Source organism: Oncorhynchus kisutch, linkage group LG8 (assembly GCF_002021735.2).
Source record: "Oncorhynchus kisutch isolate 150728-3 linkage group LG8, Okis_V2, whole genome shotgun sequence".
Classification (NCBI taxonomy): domain Eukaryota; kingdom Metazoa; phylum Chordata; class Actinopteri; order Salmoniformes; family Salmonidae; genus Oncorhynchus; species Oncorhynchus kisutch.
The window spans coordinates 31652430-31666634 of record NC_034181.2 but is presented as its reverse complement, the minus strand read 5'-3'; the positions used below and the strand labels follow the sequence as shown (position 1 = coordinate 31666634).

Below are 14205 nucleotides of genomic sequence, written 5' to 3'. Positions count from 1 at the left end.
TTTCCCCTATGCCCTGTCTAGTTTGAATGTCTGAATACTGCAGCCATATTGCCCATCTTTCCTGCCTGCTTGTTTCTGCCACCTGCTTTGTCGTTTATATGCATGTAGATCCCAAGGAATAATGCTGTCACTGGACAAATTCAGTCCTCTCTCAAACAATCCACTGAATGGTGTGACTTGGACCGTGGGCTACTATTTGACTTGTGTTTTGGTGTTGGCTAACGTTTGCAACAAAGATCTTAACCTATTTGATTGTATTTGAAAGTTATGCCATAGTTAGTGTTTTCCATTGAAATTGTTGGCAAGTTTGCCAGTGGGTGCCAAGCCCTTCTTGCTTAATGCCTTTCTGAAACACGTCATGCTAACAGTAAGCAATCTTTCAGCAACTACGAGGAGTACTACTTTTTTTTGTGTGTTTTAAAACAAACTCCCGATATCTTTTAAGTCACCCCAGAACTTGACATGATTACTGCCTTCCCAGGTGTCCAATGTAGCTGGCATCCCTGAATTGTACTGAACTTAAGTCCCTCCCACAAACTGCTCTTAAATCCATCTTCAGGACATTTATTGATATGCACAATTTTAGGGGAAACAATTATTCAATGTAAAGGTGTCCCGGAATGAGTTCCACAATGTTCACAACTTCGTCACTACCCCACACTTCTTTTTAAGGGGCAATCCTTCTTGCAACACCTCTATCGGCTACATTTTTGGGCTGTAATTACAGGAGGCCTTTAACAAGTCCCCAGAGCTCCTTTCATAGAACTGTGTTTCCCTCCTGCTAATTTGATTATTGTCTGCAGAGGACTGCAGCTTCTTGCTGAGGTTGCACAATGTGCTTAGGAAGAAGGCAGGCACCTAGTTTTCCATTGGCTTGGGTGCTGACTAAGGTCTAGTGCTTTTTATGTTTGTACGATTACTATAATTGCTCTCCTGCTGATGATCCTGATGTGTATAGAGATTTTACACTGCTATGCACACTTACCCCCTTTCATGGGATCTACATACCTATTTTATTCCTGAATGGTAACCTTAACAGCTTTGTGATTGATCCCTTGAGAACCCAGAGGATGGTCCATGGGTGTGACTGGCACCCAGGCCTCCTCAGAGTTGGCCACATGACCTGTGTTTGGGACTCCTGGCAGAGCGCAGTCAGGACAGCGTGGTGGTGACGCTGTCGGACTCCAACTCCACCCAGGAGGCCTTCACAGACCCCGCCAGCTCCCAGGACAGTAGCCATGTTAAGCTTCAGTCTGGGAGGGGCAGTGCCTCTTCATCTGAGAACATCACCCCCATCAAGGATGGCCAGCCTACAGTTGAAGACAGGTGGATTTTGTTTGTTTTATCCTGAAATGCAGTAATTGAAATGCATTCTACCCTTTATTATTTCCTAAATGGGATGTTCTTTAGTGATATTGTGGAAGTCAAATGTTGTGTTTTAGAGAGGGTAGGACATTTTGAGACTGGATCATGTTAATGTTTGAAAATCTCCTCCTTTAAACCCTGAATTCCTCAAGTTCACGTGGTTGGAAAAAAGCAACGAGGACGGGACCGTAAATCTTGCTGGAAGACCAAGAAGTAGTAGACACCATGTCAGTGACAGTACCTGAGGCTGATGCGCTAAAGCCAACCATGGATCCCTGCTCTCATCCACTGCCTGTTCCATCCACCTGACCAAAGGCCTCGTCCACTCACCAGGACCCCCCAGAGATGGTTGAGGTGCCCAAGGCCCTCCCTTACTGAGCATTGTCACATGCTGTTGGACGTGTGTGTCCGTAGTGTCTTCTTCTGCCTGAGCTGCTTCCCTCAGCACGACAAGAGCCTCTACCGTCTGGCCTTCTCCATCAACAGCAAGACCCAACAGGTTAGTTTGTCCACCCTCCCTCCATATCATATATGGTTCGCTAACATTCATTCACAGTATGTTTTGACAGGAATATTCGCCCCTACTCTTATCATCAGTGGCATTTCCTGCAATTAACTTTGACATTTAAAACCCTCAGATCTGAAACCATTAATCTAGTTTACCCCATTTCCTCAGGTATGGTATATTGGTATTCAAATAGATGGTGTTTTTCTAAGAATTGCATGTCTGTAGTTTGTTTGGCTTGGACTCTGACTTCCTCTTATCAATTGTGCTAGTTTGCCTGTGGGACTGTGGGGTTAATGTGACCGTATAGTACAGTAGGTGCTGAAACAGCAGAGTGTGCATTGGACACAAGGCTCTGTGTGCAGAGGTGTGCGTGGGTGGCAGCAGCACAGTGCTCTCTCAGCCAGGTTTGGCACAGCTAGACTGTTTAGTGTCGTGACGCCCTACAGTCAGCACTTTGCCAGTCAGACTCTCTTGTGGGACTGCTGATCCCAATTCAATGAGGTTGAGTTAACCAATTTCCAGGGCAGAGTTTTGGTCATTGATAACAGACTAGTGAACTGTTGCTGTTCTCTTTTTTTCACCTATTGAGACCATTATGTAGCTGTTCTCAGAGCATGCTTTTCATATTTAGATTAGGATTCTTTCAGTTAGGTAGACTAACCTGGGCCCCTGACTGGCTGTAGTTTACTGCCCCAGTGTTTTAGGCTTGACAAAAATGGATTAAGAATCTCAATCACAGAGCTTGCACCTGTTTTAAGAAGTGAGTATGTCCTAAAGGTAAGTGAAATAATTGGTTCTGTATTACATTTACTTTTGGAGCTGAATGAAAAACAAGTAGTTGAGCTGTTCTGCTAAATTGTCAAGTAACTACCTACGTCTCAGCGTTACAGACCAGAGGCAGCATTGTGGCTGTTCAGGTCTATAGCCCTCTTGGTTAATAAGTGACAAACCTGTTTGTTCTTCACTACAAATCCTACTTCTTCTGGGGTTTGAATTACAAGCTAATGTAATCGTACGTTTCTCAGCGAATACTAAATTCATGTTATGGGTTATTATTGGGCAAATTCCACGGTAACAAAGTGATGCAGAGTCATTTTATTTTTTTTAAACTTTGCAATCATTGGTTTTTGTTTGAGTCTCAGCATCACCCTGTTACGTTGAATTGCCCTATTGAAACAGGAATGTGTGGTGGATGGATAGTTGAGAAGTTAAATAGCCTACCTCTGATTCCTTTATGCAGAACCTTTAAAAAAATTCAGATGGCTTTCATAGATTTGTCATTAAATATGATAATTTACATATGTCCACAACACTTGACTTTGGTATGGAACTTCATGTACAAGGCCTTCCCTGCTGAAACAGATGTCTGCTGAGCTTTCCTGATAGCTGGTCCAGGAGAGATGCCAAATGCCTGGACCAACTTTATTGATATGATAGATTATTGAAACACAGAAAACAACACTGTGGGAGAATCATAGTTGTATGAGGGTGAACTGCACCCTTCTACTAAAGCCTCTGCACGTCTTTTGCTCCCAGAAACAGTTAGGCTAAACCTGCATGGGCTGGGACCGTCAGTGTGAGACTCATTAAGGAAGTCAGGGATTGGCAGGAGGGCCTGTAATCTCCGATCATTTGGCACTGGGTTTTTACAGCTCAGTGGCTAGAGTTGGCTTTTCAAAAAGGCAGTGGTGGAAATGTCTTGTCAGCGATATGTTCTATGTCTATCTGAATGGCCATTCCTCTGCCTAACCACCCAACCTCTCCACTATCTAATAAAAACATCAGTGCTGATTTAAAAGGAGTACCCCTTGCATGTCAACAAATTGACTTCAGCTACAGTCCCCTTGTACTGTTAATCTACAGTTAATGGCCATTTGAGCTGCTATGACAGAACAAGGTAACAATGCAGTGATGTTAGGGACTGTAGTGGATGATGCATCTGAATGATTGATTCAATGAAGCTTGTGTTATGATGTAACATTTTCACCTTTTTCTTTGTCTCGTGTTTGTGGTTTGTGGTCTTCCTCTTGAGGGGCATCCCCCACGTTTTCTGATAATTTTTTTGTGTTTTCGCAGAATCTGCGGTGGCCACGTGATGTGTTGCTAGGAAGCAGTGTCCCATGGCAACAGCTGAAGCATATGCCAGCACGAGGACTTTTCTATGAGGGGAACAAGACAAACCTGTTCATTGTAAGTTCCACAGTTCACCAAGCCAGCTCCGCCATCAAGTTTCTGCTACCCTGGCTGGCTCACCTGGCTAACATTACTATGCACTAGTCCTGGTTGTTAGTTTCTTTGTTTGTTAATATTGTTTGACCGATAGCTTGGCAAAATCAGGCGGAGGTTCCGATATCCTTTTGCAATAACAATCATGGTCCTTATCCTTGATATTTTATCAACTATGGGGGCATGTAATCTCGCTGAGACCTACTTTCCAGGTCTCTGATAACTATAGGCTACGGAAAATTGTTTGTATAATTTGAACTTTGGTTATTCATGTATGTATGTATGTATGTATGTATGTATGTATGTATGTATTTATGTATGTATGTATGTATGTATATTTGTGTGCAGAGAGTCGGGTAGAATCCATTGTGTTCCATGATGCACTCCTGTGTACACTCGAATGATGGCGTTTTTATCATGCATGAGGGTTTAAGTTAACCCCCGATGCCTCCACCACCTCGTCCTCTAATACCCAACTGTTGAACTTTTGGGGCCAGTTTTTCCAACGGACAACATATTTTTTTAAATATCTTTTGATTCCTGAATCTCCTTCACGTAAAAGACGTCTTTACCCAAGTGTACCTTCTGTAGTTCCTTCTCATAAGCTATAAGCTCCCCTTCCATAATCTTTTAACTTGTAGACAGGGGGGGGGTATATGTGGTAGACATTCGGTAACTGTGAACAACTCATCGCTGTAACCTTGCTCATATTTTTTGTCAAACACCCCTCAACTTGGATATACCTACAAAGTCCCCCACTATGAATTTAAAATCAATTATTTTCTTACGATGAAGGGGAACAAACCATACAGATTTTTAAAGACCTCGGTGGGTTTCATCCGCATACTCTTATGGTAGCTGTAACCCTTTACTAAATCTTGAACTATATCGATATATCTATGCGTGTTGTGAGCTGTAAAGTATTTCCACATCCTCTCCTTCAAAGTTATGTAAAAGCGTTCCACAACTGAAGCTTTCAAATCCGAACCTGTAGTAAAATGTACGATATTGTGCTTTTTCACGAGTTTCTGAAAGTATTATTGAAAAGGAAAAACTCAGTCAGTCTGCACTTTCTTGGGTGCTCCTCCTTCCTTTAAGATAGTCAAAGGCCCGGGTCACCTCTGCCCCAATACATTTTTTAAAGACCCTTACAAATGCTATTTTAGAGAAAATGTCTATAACCGTTAGCATGTAGCGATTTCCATTTTTATCTGCAAGGGCCTGCATGACACACAGATCTACCTGAAACTGGGACAAGGGATGGGTAGAATTGTTGGGTAGATTGTTTTCGCACAGGTTTATGCAGAGTGTGAGCATCCTGCTTTGCTAGCCATTCATTCACTTGAGCAGCGCCTAACCTGCTACCTGTTTCTTCGTCTATAGCTCTATGGAACCGCTCCTTCCCCCCATAAGACCCTGGGTTAGAGGAGGTATAATAAATGTTTTTCAAAATCTGCTCCGCCATCCTTCCTGCTTCTCTGATGTACATTAATGAGCCCCTTTCAAATAACGACATTTCATTTTGAATTTTATTTTTGCAAACATCAAGTATTACATATGCAGACAAGTCAGGATACGTAGCAGGATATTAGTGCCCGTTTTCTCAACGACCCATGCATGCAACACCTTGTGTACTTGGTTTACATTTACAGGCTTGTGTCTCTGAATTTTTAAGACACACACATCTGTAATATAAGTATATAAACAACAAATATGACACATGTTACAATTAAATGGTGTTTCAAACAAAGTAAGATCTTAGACATGGGTGTTTCTAGTTCTTCAGAATCATTCAGTTGTGTCCATTGTAGACTCTCGCCCGTATCTTACATGATTCATGATTTGCTTGGTTTATTGAGACAGAAAGTCACCACATCAGCCACCAAAGCGTCCTTGTATTTGTTGTCGTCCACCAGTTTGTGCAGGATTTCTTTGAGTTTCTCGTGGATGTAGTTCATGTAGGAAAGCCTCGGTTACCCTGTAAACTCTGGGGAATAGATGGCACAAGACCCATAGACTCCAGGGCTCTGACCATCGATGGTATAAAGCGGCTGGACCACAGTCTTTTCACCAGCTCCTCAAAGTGGTTGAAGAAGTAGTACCGGGGTGGGGCATATAAACACGGAGGTCGTCGTTGGCTGGGATGACTGATCTCACAACCGTGGCATTGTTCTCTTATATACTCTCCAATAACCACATCTAAAAGTACAGCTACAGAGGCCTTGATGGTGTCCCCAAAAATAGTACTGACCACCACATCAAACACATCCTCAGGCGGTGTACATGTCGGGGGGGCTTGCCTAGGGGGAGTAGAATGGAGGGCTGTGAGGCATAGAGTTCTTAGGGTCTGGTACACATGACGTATCGATGGTATGGTATATGAATATCCATGGTATATGCTGAAATGATGAACCGGTGGCTTTATGGTCACCCCTTTTATTGTTGAACCATTCCTTTGGTATCGGGGCGTGGTTAACGTAGCAGCCGCTTACTTAGTTTTCTTCGGGGTCTGACCCTTCTGAGGATGAAACTTCTTGGGGTTCCTTTGAATCATAATCCTTAGGATTCGTATATATCATGCACTTCCTTAGCCGAACAATGCTTTGCCATTGTTGGCTCTGTACAAAAAGAGCATCCACTAACATTTTCAATTCCATTATAACCCAACTTTTAAAAGGAATAAGCATACGCAACCTAAAATCCCCACTCAGGCCACCATCACTGTTCTCGTTGCGGATTTCCTCGTTGCTGATATAGAACTCCACGCACCCACATGGAAGTCCATTCTTTCTTTGTATTTTCACCCTATGAAATATTCTTCCTGAGGAGTCAGGGGCACCTTCCCATCGGGTCTCGTAGCCCGTGAACAAGCTATACCCCTTTGATAACTCTGTTCGGGACACACCACCTGGCGAAACACCTGCCAGTCTTCAAGCCTGTAGTCCTCTCCTAAGGTCTGGTCTGTATATTCTTCTCCTTCGGCTACAGTATAGAGTTTCACTCTACAGGCCGGATAATCAAACAGAACCCCATAACTGTCCATTAGTCATCACTTGATCTTTCAGCGCAGTTGTGGGTGGTATTTGGGTTCTATACATGTTTAGAAACCTCTTTTTTGGCGCATCGTATATTGATGCTTTATAATCGGACCTTTCTCTATGTTTCAACCGAGGCCCTGCTTCCGTTGTTACGGTCATCACGTGTGTGTCACTGATCACAAAATCCATGTTTAATTTCTTTAGTGGTTTATCGTGGTCGCTTGTTTGGTGTTCTGGGGTTTATTTATAATGCATCTTCCCCCACAATAACTCTGGACATTCCTGTTTCATAGACAACAGCCCTAAGGTCATTACAACAGGGTGGGGGACATTCTCTTTGAAATGTTCAAACACATCCCCCAGTTCAACGAGGTCCCTACACATCAATCATCATGACAGCTTCAAAGGAACAGATGCACTATCAGGTTAAATAAACACCCTCCCCCTACCGTGAGAATGGAAGGGAGGATGTCCTCCAGGATGCCCATATATGGGCATACACACCTGACCCATCAAGTAGGGTCATAAATCACACGTTTGACGTGTGCGGTCTACTGTATTCTCTCTGAGGTAAACCGCTGATTTTTAATCAGACAAATAGTTTTGGGGTAAGTCAGTCACTGAATAATTTCAGGATGACCCATAGGATAGCAAGAGGAACTCATTACATGAGGATAAAGGGATGTAAAATCTACATCCTATTGTCTCATAGGGTTGCGCAACATACCGTAATGTCAAAGCATTGGTACGACCTCCATACAATGCCTGTCGGGGTTCCAAGGGTTCTGGTGTGTCAAAGCTGGAAAGGAAAACTCGAACATGAGGATCAGACTTTTTGAGTTCTGTCCACTCATGCTCCCACATCACATTCACTTTCAACCCATAAGTAGCCTGTAAAGATTCCAATTTGTCTTGGAACTCCTTGTACATATCCCCAAAAGTATTTTGGGTTAGGACACACATGGCCCGGGGCACAAAGCAACCGTGGAAGAAACAACCGTTGTACTCAAACACTGTCTGAACACCGTCGATCTGTGTATATCCATCTACGTGATACGGCCCAACAGCCTTCTTCCCACTATTCAAAGCATGTTGAATAAAAATGTTTTTATCCTGGGCCAAGTACTCCAACCATTGAATGGACCAGCTAGAGTATGACTTGAATTGTCATCGGTTTCCTTCTCTGACCCCCTCCACCTAGGGGTTGACGTACGATTTGTACAATGAGCTCTAGGGTCCTATCAGCTATGATGGATAAATTAGATTGAGCAAGTCGTTCCAGCAGGGCTATAAATTGTTCAAGATCTGCGGCACCATTGGGTAAAACAAGAGATAGTATGCCGAATTCCTCCTCGACCTCGTCCTCTTGACATATTGGGCCTTCTGTGTTGGTATACGCCTGGGAGGAGTCTGGAAGAAAAATATATACAAAATAGGGTATTAAAAATAAAATATATTATATAAACATTTCAGATATATTAATATATTAACAATATATAGTCCTCTGGCTTTATAGATTCTGCAGGGTTTGTATAGCCATCGTTGGAGTCTGAAAAAAAACATTTATTTGACATTGTTTTAACATATTCTATCAAAAAATGTATAACTAAGAAGAAAATGTATAATAGGGTCATACCGTATCCGTAGAGAACATGTTCTTGAATCCAATCGTTTTCAGACCAGTCGCCCTTCTCAGGCCTTGGCACTTGTGCCAAAGTATTGCGATGCGCCATAAATGCTAGATTATGTAGCGATTGGCTGGAGGTTCCAGGGGGTGTGTAGCTGTGTTAAAACGGCGCTTCTTGGGTTGTTTGGAGTTCTGGTAAAGCCGTTTGTATTGAACGGTAGAATATCATCTGTTTCAGCGCCCCCGAAGTCGTTCAGAGGTAGTCAATAATGCTTCAGGTATTCTTATTGGGGTTCTGTCCGCTGTAAACACAAGATTAGCTTTTTAAAATAGTGTACACACTTTTTTTGTTTCCATGTATAAATATTATTACGCATTTTATTTTTGGACTTACGACGAAAATAGCTTGATGGTGACGGGCTGCGTAAAGAAGAACCGGGCACTGTTTGCACCTCTGTTTCCTCATCTAATGTTGGATGATCCAAATCAATTATTCCCGGTAGCAGCTGTATAAATGTTGGGTATCCTATAGACGTTTTTTAAATAATATTTAAATATATTTATACGAAATATATACATTTTAACTTAAAAACATACCTGAAAATTCAATGTCCACCCCTTTTAGAAAATCTGTAAAAACCATATAACAATGGTTTAATATTAGAGAGTTCCAAACAGTGCAGTAATGTCAAACATTTCCCACAAACTACCTAACGCACACAAAATCTAATATATGAATTCCAAATCCTCACCTTCATAATTCTCCATGTGTATAGGCTTGCAGAAAGGCTGGAAAATACTTTTCAGATGAGCAGCTGTGTCCGAACGGAGCAAATGTATGGAATGAATTTACAGACCTGGGGGATTGTTTGTTGACTGTTTTTTGTTGTTGTGTGGAGACAACCTATGTGCAAATGACCCCCTAGTGTTGGTATTGTTTTGGGAAAAACACATTGTTTTTAAACCTTAGAGGTGTCTAGACCTATTCTTTGCTGGTTGGTTGGATTGACTTTTGATCCCCCAACATCATCGCAACCGACGTCTGTTTTTGAGAGACTTATGTGCAAATGACCCCTAATTTTGAATTGTTTCAAGCACACTTGTCGAGACACACACACACACAGACCCACCCCACACACGTAACCCCCATCCTTGGGGTAAAACGCCTGTTTTGAAAGCCTTATGTGCTAATGACCCCTTTAATTTTGAATTGTTTCAAGCACAATTGTCCACACACACACACACCCCGAAAACCCCAATGTTTTGAAACACGCACACACACGTCTTTCCTGAAGCCGTTCTAAGACACACACACTTAGAGAAAAAAGGTGAGATACATTTTTAAAACCCTATATTTAACCCTTTATTTAATACTACATATTTAGTACAGACCTTTTTAAACATGTTAAAATGTTTTTTTTTAAATGACAGCGCAATATTTAACCATGCCAGAATTTTTTAATACACATACAAAATAACTTATATACTTATACAAACTATATACACTGCTCAAAAAAATAAAGGGAACACTTACATTGTGTTGTTTAACTCGAAGTCAATCACACTTCTGTGAAATCAAACTGTCCACTTAGGAAGCAACACTGTTTGACAATACATTTCACATGCTGTTGTGCAAATGGAATAGACAACAAGTGGAAATTATAGGCAATTAGCAAGACACCCCGAATAAGGGAGGGGTTCTGCAGGTGGTGACCACAGACCACTTCTCAGTTCCTATGCTTCCTGGATGATGTTTTGGTCACTTTTGAATGCTGGCGGTGCTTTCACTCTAGTGGTAGCATGAGACGGAGTCTATAACCCACACAAGTGTCTCCGGTAGTGCAGCTCATCCAGGATGGCACATCATTACGAGCTGTGGCAAGAAGGTTAGCTGTGTCTGTCAGCGTAGTGTCCAGAGCATGGAGGCGCTACCAGGAGAGAGGCCAGTACATCAGGAGACGTGGAGGAGGCCGTAGGAGGGCAACAACCCAGCAGCAGGACCACTACCTCCGCCTTTGTGCAAGGAGGAGCAGGAGGAGCACTGCCAGAACCCTGCAAAATGACCTCCAGCGGGCCACAAATGTGCATGTGTCTGCTCAAACGGTCAGAAACAGACTCCATGAGAGTGGTATGAGGGCCTGACGTCCACAGGTGGGGGTTGGGCTTACAGCCCTGCAACATCCTCCAGCATGACCGGTTTGGCGGTGGGTCAGTCATGGTGTGGGGTGGCATTTCTTTGGGGGGCCGCACAGCCCTCCATGTGCTCGCCAGAGGTAGCCTGACTGCCATTAGGTACCGAGATGAGATCCTCAGACCCCTTGTGAGACCATATAAGTTGGTGTGGTTGGCCCTGGGTTCCTCCTAATGCAAGACTATGCTAGATCTCATGTGGCTGGAGTGTGTCAGCAGTTCCTGCAAGAGGAAGGCATTGATGCTATGGACTGGCCCGCCCGTTCCCCAGACCTGAATCCAATTGAGCACATCTGGGACATCATGTCTCGCTCCATCCACCAACGCCACGTTGCACCACAGACTGTCCAGGAGTTGGCGGATGCTTTAGTCCAGGTCTGGGAGGAGATCCCTCAGGAGACCACCTCATCAGGAGAATGCCCAGGCGTTGTAGGGAGTTCATACAGGCACGTGGAGGCCACACACACTACTGAGCCTCATTTTGACTTGTTTTAAGGACATATCAAAGTTTGATCAGCCTGTAGTGTGGTTCTCCACTTTAATTTTGAGTGTGACTCCAAATCCAGACCTCCATGGGTTGATAAATTTGATTTCCATTGATAATCTTTGTGTGATTTTGTTGTCAGCACATTCAACTATGTAAAGAAAAAAGTATTTAATAAGAATATTTCATTCATTCAGATCTAGGATGTGTTATTTTAGTGTTCCCTTTATTTTTTTGAGTAGTGTATAATTATTACAGTACTAGACTTTAATACCCTTTAAATGATTATATTTATAACTGCCTGTTGTAGGAAAGACATATATATATATATATATATATATATATATATATATATATATATATATATATATTAAAGGTGAGATACAATTTTAAAACCCTTTATTTAATTATATTATTTAGTACAGACATTTTAAACATGTTATAATTAGTTAAACAATTGTACTATTCCTTTCTTACAGAAAAGGGGGAGGCTATATGGTTAACCCAGACACCTGTCCGTGTCTAATTCCCCATCTTCCAGAAAGTGTCTCTTCCCTTCACGATGTCCAGCACACTCCAGGTTTAGTATGTTTTCTTTACCTGGATAGATCGAACGTCTTGCCTTTAGACCCTGGGTCTGTCTTAAGGATAGAAGCGCCCAGCGGCGTAATTGTTCACGATGTTGGAAAAGATTGTCCAGCTGTTTTATCATGGCCAGCTCCACTTAAAGCTAAAGACTTGTAGTGTTCAGCTCTTATTTATAATGCGACTGCCCCCAATAAACCCGGACATTGTGCGGCCCCCCGTTAAGATATCTTGCTATTTAAACTATTACCTCTCCATGTCCCTGTTATTCATGAGCTGACCTGCTATCTGTATAATCAACTCAATTTAGCCAAATATGAGATTCTGTCATTTGTTGGAGGTTATCTAGCAAGCTTAGTAATTTTGGTCATTTGACTTTTGTTTTATTGCCGTTGGTTGCAAAGTCTGTATGATTCGACAACGCTATGGCCTACTCGGGGTGTTTTGAGATGGCCTAATGCTGAAATGTGCTGAATTAATTGAGGAACATGATAACGCTCTGAGTGACACTGCATGTTTTTCAATTCACAACAATGTCATTGGCTATCATTACTAAATATCAGTTTCACTTGCTGTGAAGTCTTTTTACATAGTGGAGAGCTGCCAAGATGGCAATGTGGTGCAGCGACAATCTTATTTTGGCAGAACCCTGGCGTAGTGACCATATCTTGGTTTTAAACGCTTTAAATGGGCACTACAGATTTTTGCACTATTTCCCGGGACTCTAGGGATAAATGTGAATTATTCCCGCTTTTGAAACTTGGTAGATTTTCAGGAAAATATTCATCCTGAGTTGTGACCTTATTTTACCATTTGGAAAGTGAAAAGTTATTTTGAATATTGAACTCAAAAGTGAATAACAGCAATTTCAAACAATTTCACATCAAATCAGAAGTAAATGATTGGAAGGAAATGTTTAGAGTTCAAGTTCATTTGGCATGTCATCCAATAGACTTCCTCCTCGACTTATAGCAATAACATACTGCACCAAGAGACCCTTATTAATGGCTAAAACAATGGAGAGAGAGAACTGAGACATTCTAACATCGCATCAGTTGTTTAAATCTTGAAAATAAAAAGCGTACTTTTGGGAAAGACATACTCCGTGTCCACCATCTCATTACATTTGTTGTAGTCCTGTAAGATAATTCCCCATGCTGCAACTCTTTTTATTCCCCGTGATCCATGCAGCAAGTAAAAAAAAAAAATGTTTTTAGCATGCTGTGGTATGGTTGCTTTTAGCCTAATTGTGGAATCCTAGGTAGCACTGTCATGAATGTAAGCCCATGTGGAGGGAGGGCTTGCTCTATTGTGTGCCTGGTAGGATGATTAGGTCTGGAGGATCTGTAGAAGAGATGACTGTGGTCATCTCTTCCCCACACCAGTAATTTACAGTGCCTTCAAAGTATTCACACCCCTTTTTCCACATTTTGTTGTTGCAGCCTGAATTGATTTAAATTGAGAGTTTTTGTCAAAGTGGAATTAGGTTTTTGGACATTTTTACAAATTAATTAACAATGAAAAGCTAAAATGTCTTGAGTCAATAAGTATTTGACATCTTTGTTATGGCAAGCCTTAAGTTCAGCAGTGAACATTTGCTGAACAAGTCACATAAGTTGCAATAATAGTGTTTAACATTATTTTTGAACCAGTGACCACCATTTCCCTCATGCAGCGCAACACATCTCCTTGGCATAGAGTTGATAAGGTTGTTGATTGTGGCCTGTGGAATGTTGTCCCACACCTGTTCAATGGCTGTGCGAAGTTGCTGGATTTTGGCGGGAACTGGAACACGCTGTCGTACAGGTCGACCCAGAGCATCCCAAACATGCTCAATGGGTGACATATCTGGTGAGTATGCAGACCATGGAAGAACTGGGACATTTTCATCTTCCAGGAATTGTGTGCAGGTCATTGTGACATGTGGCTGTGCATTATCATTCAGAAACATGAGGTGATGGCACGACAGTGGGCCTCATGATCTCATCATGGTATCTCTGTGCATTCAAATTGCCATTGATAAAATGCAATTGTGTTCGTTGTCCGTAGCTTATGCCTGCCCATACCATAACCCTACCGCCACCATGGGGCACTCTTTACACAGCGTTGCCATCGGCAAACTCCTCTCCCACACATCTGCCATCTGCTCAGTAAAGTTGATTCCGGGATTCATCTGTAAAGA

General features: G+C 42.2%; 1 protein-coding gene across 4 annotated transcripts in view; it reads left to right on the top strand.

The window, feature by feature from the left end:
- The first annotated feature begins 1141 nt into the window (after window positions 1–1141).
- The window catches only part of LOC116374828 (calcineurin-binding protein cabin-1-like), a 75797-nt gene continuing 62733 nt past the window's right edge, over window positions 1142–14205 (top strand). Inside the window, exons 1-4 of one of the 4 annotated variants that reach the window (XM_031830122.1) lie at window positions 1142–1326; window positions 1518–1864; window positions 3950–4063; window positions 11918–12018. The gene's annotated coding sequence lies outside the window, so the exon portion shown is untranslated. Of the gene's footprint in view, window positions 1327–1517; window positions 1865–2346; window positions 2651–3949; window positions 4064–11917; window positions 12019–14205 lie in introns of those variants that run through there. The other 3 variants (XM_031830123.1, XM_031830121.1, XM_031830125.1) reach the window with 3 other exon arrangements.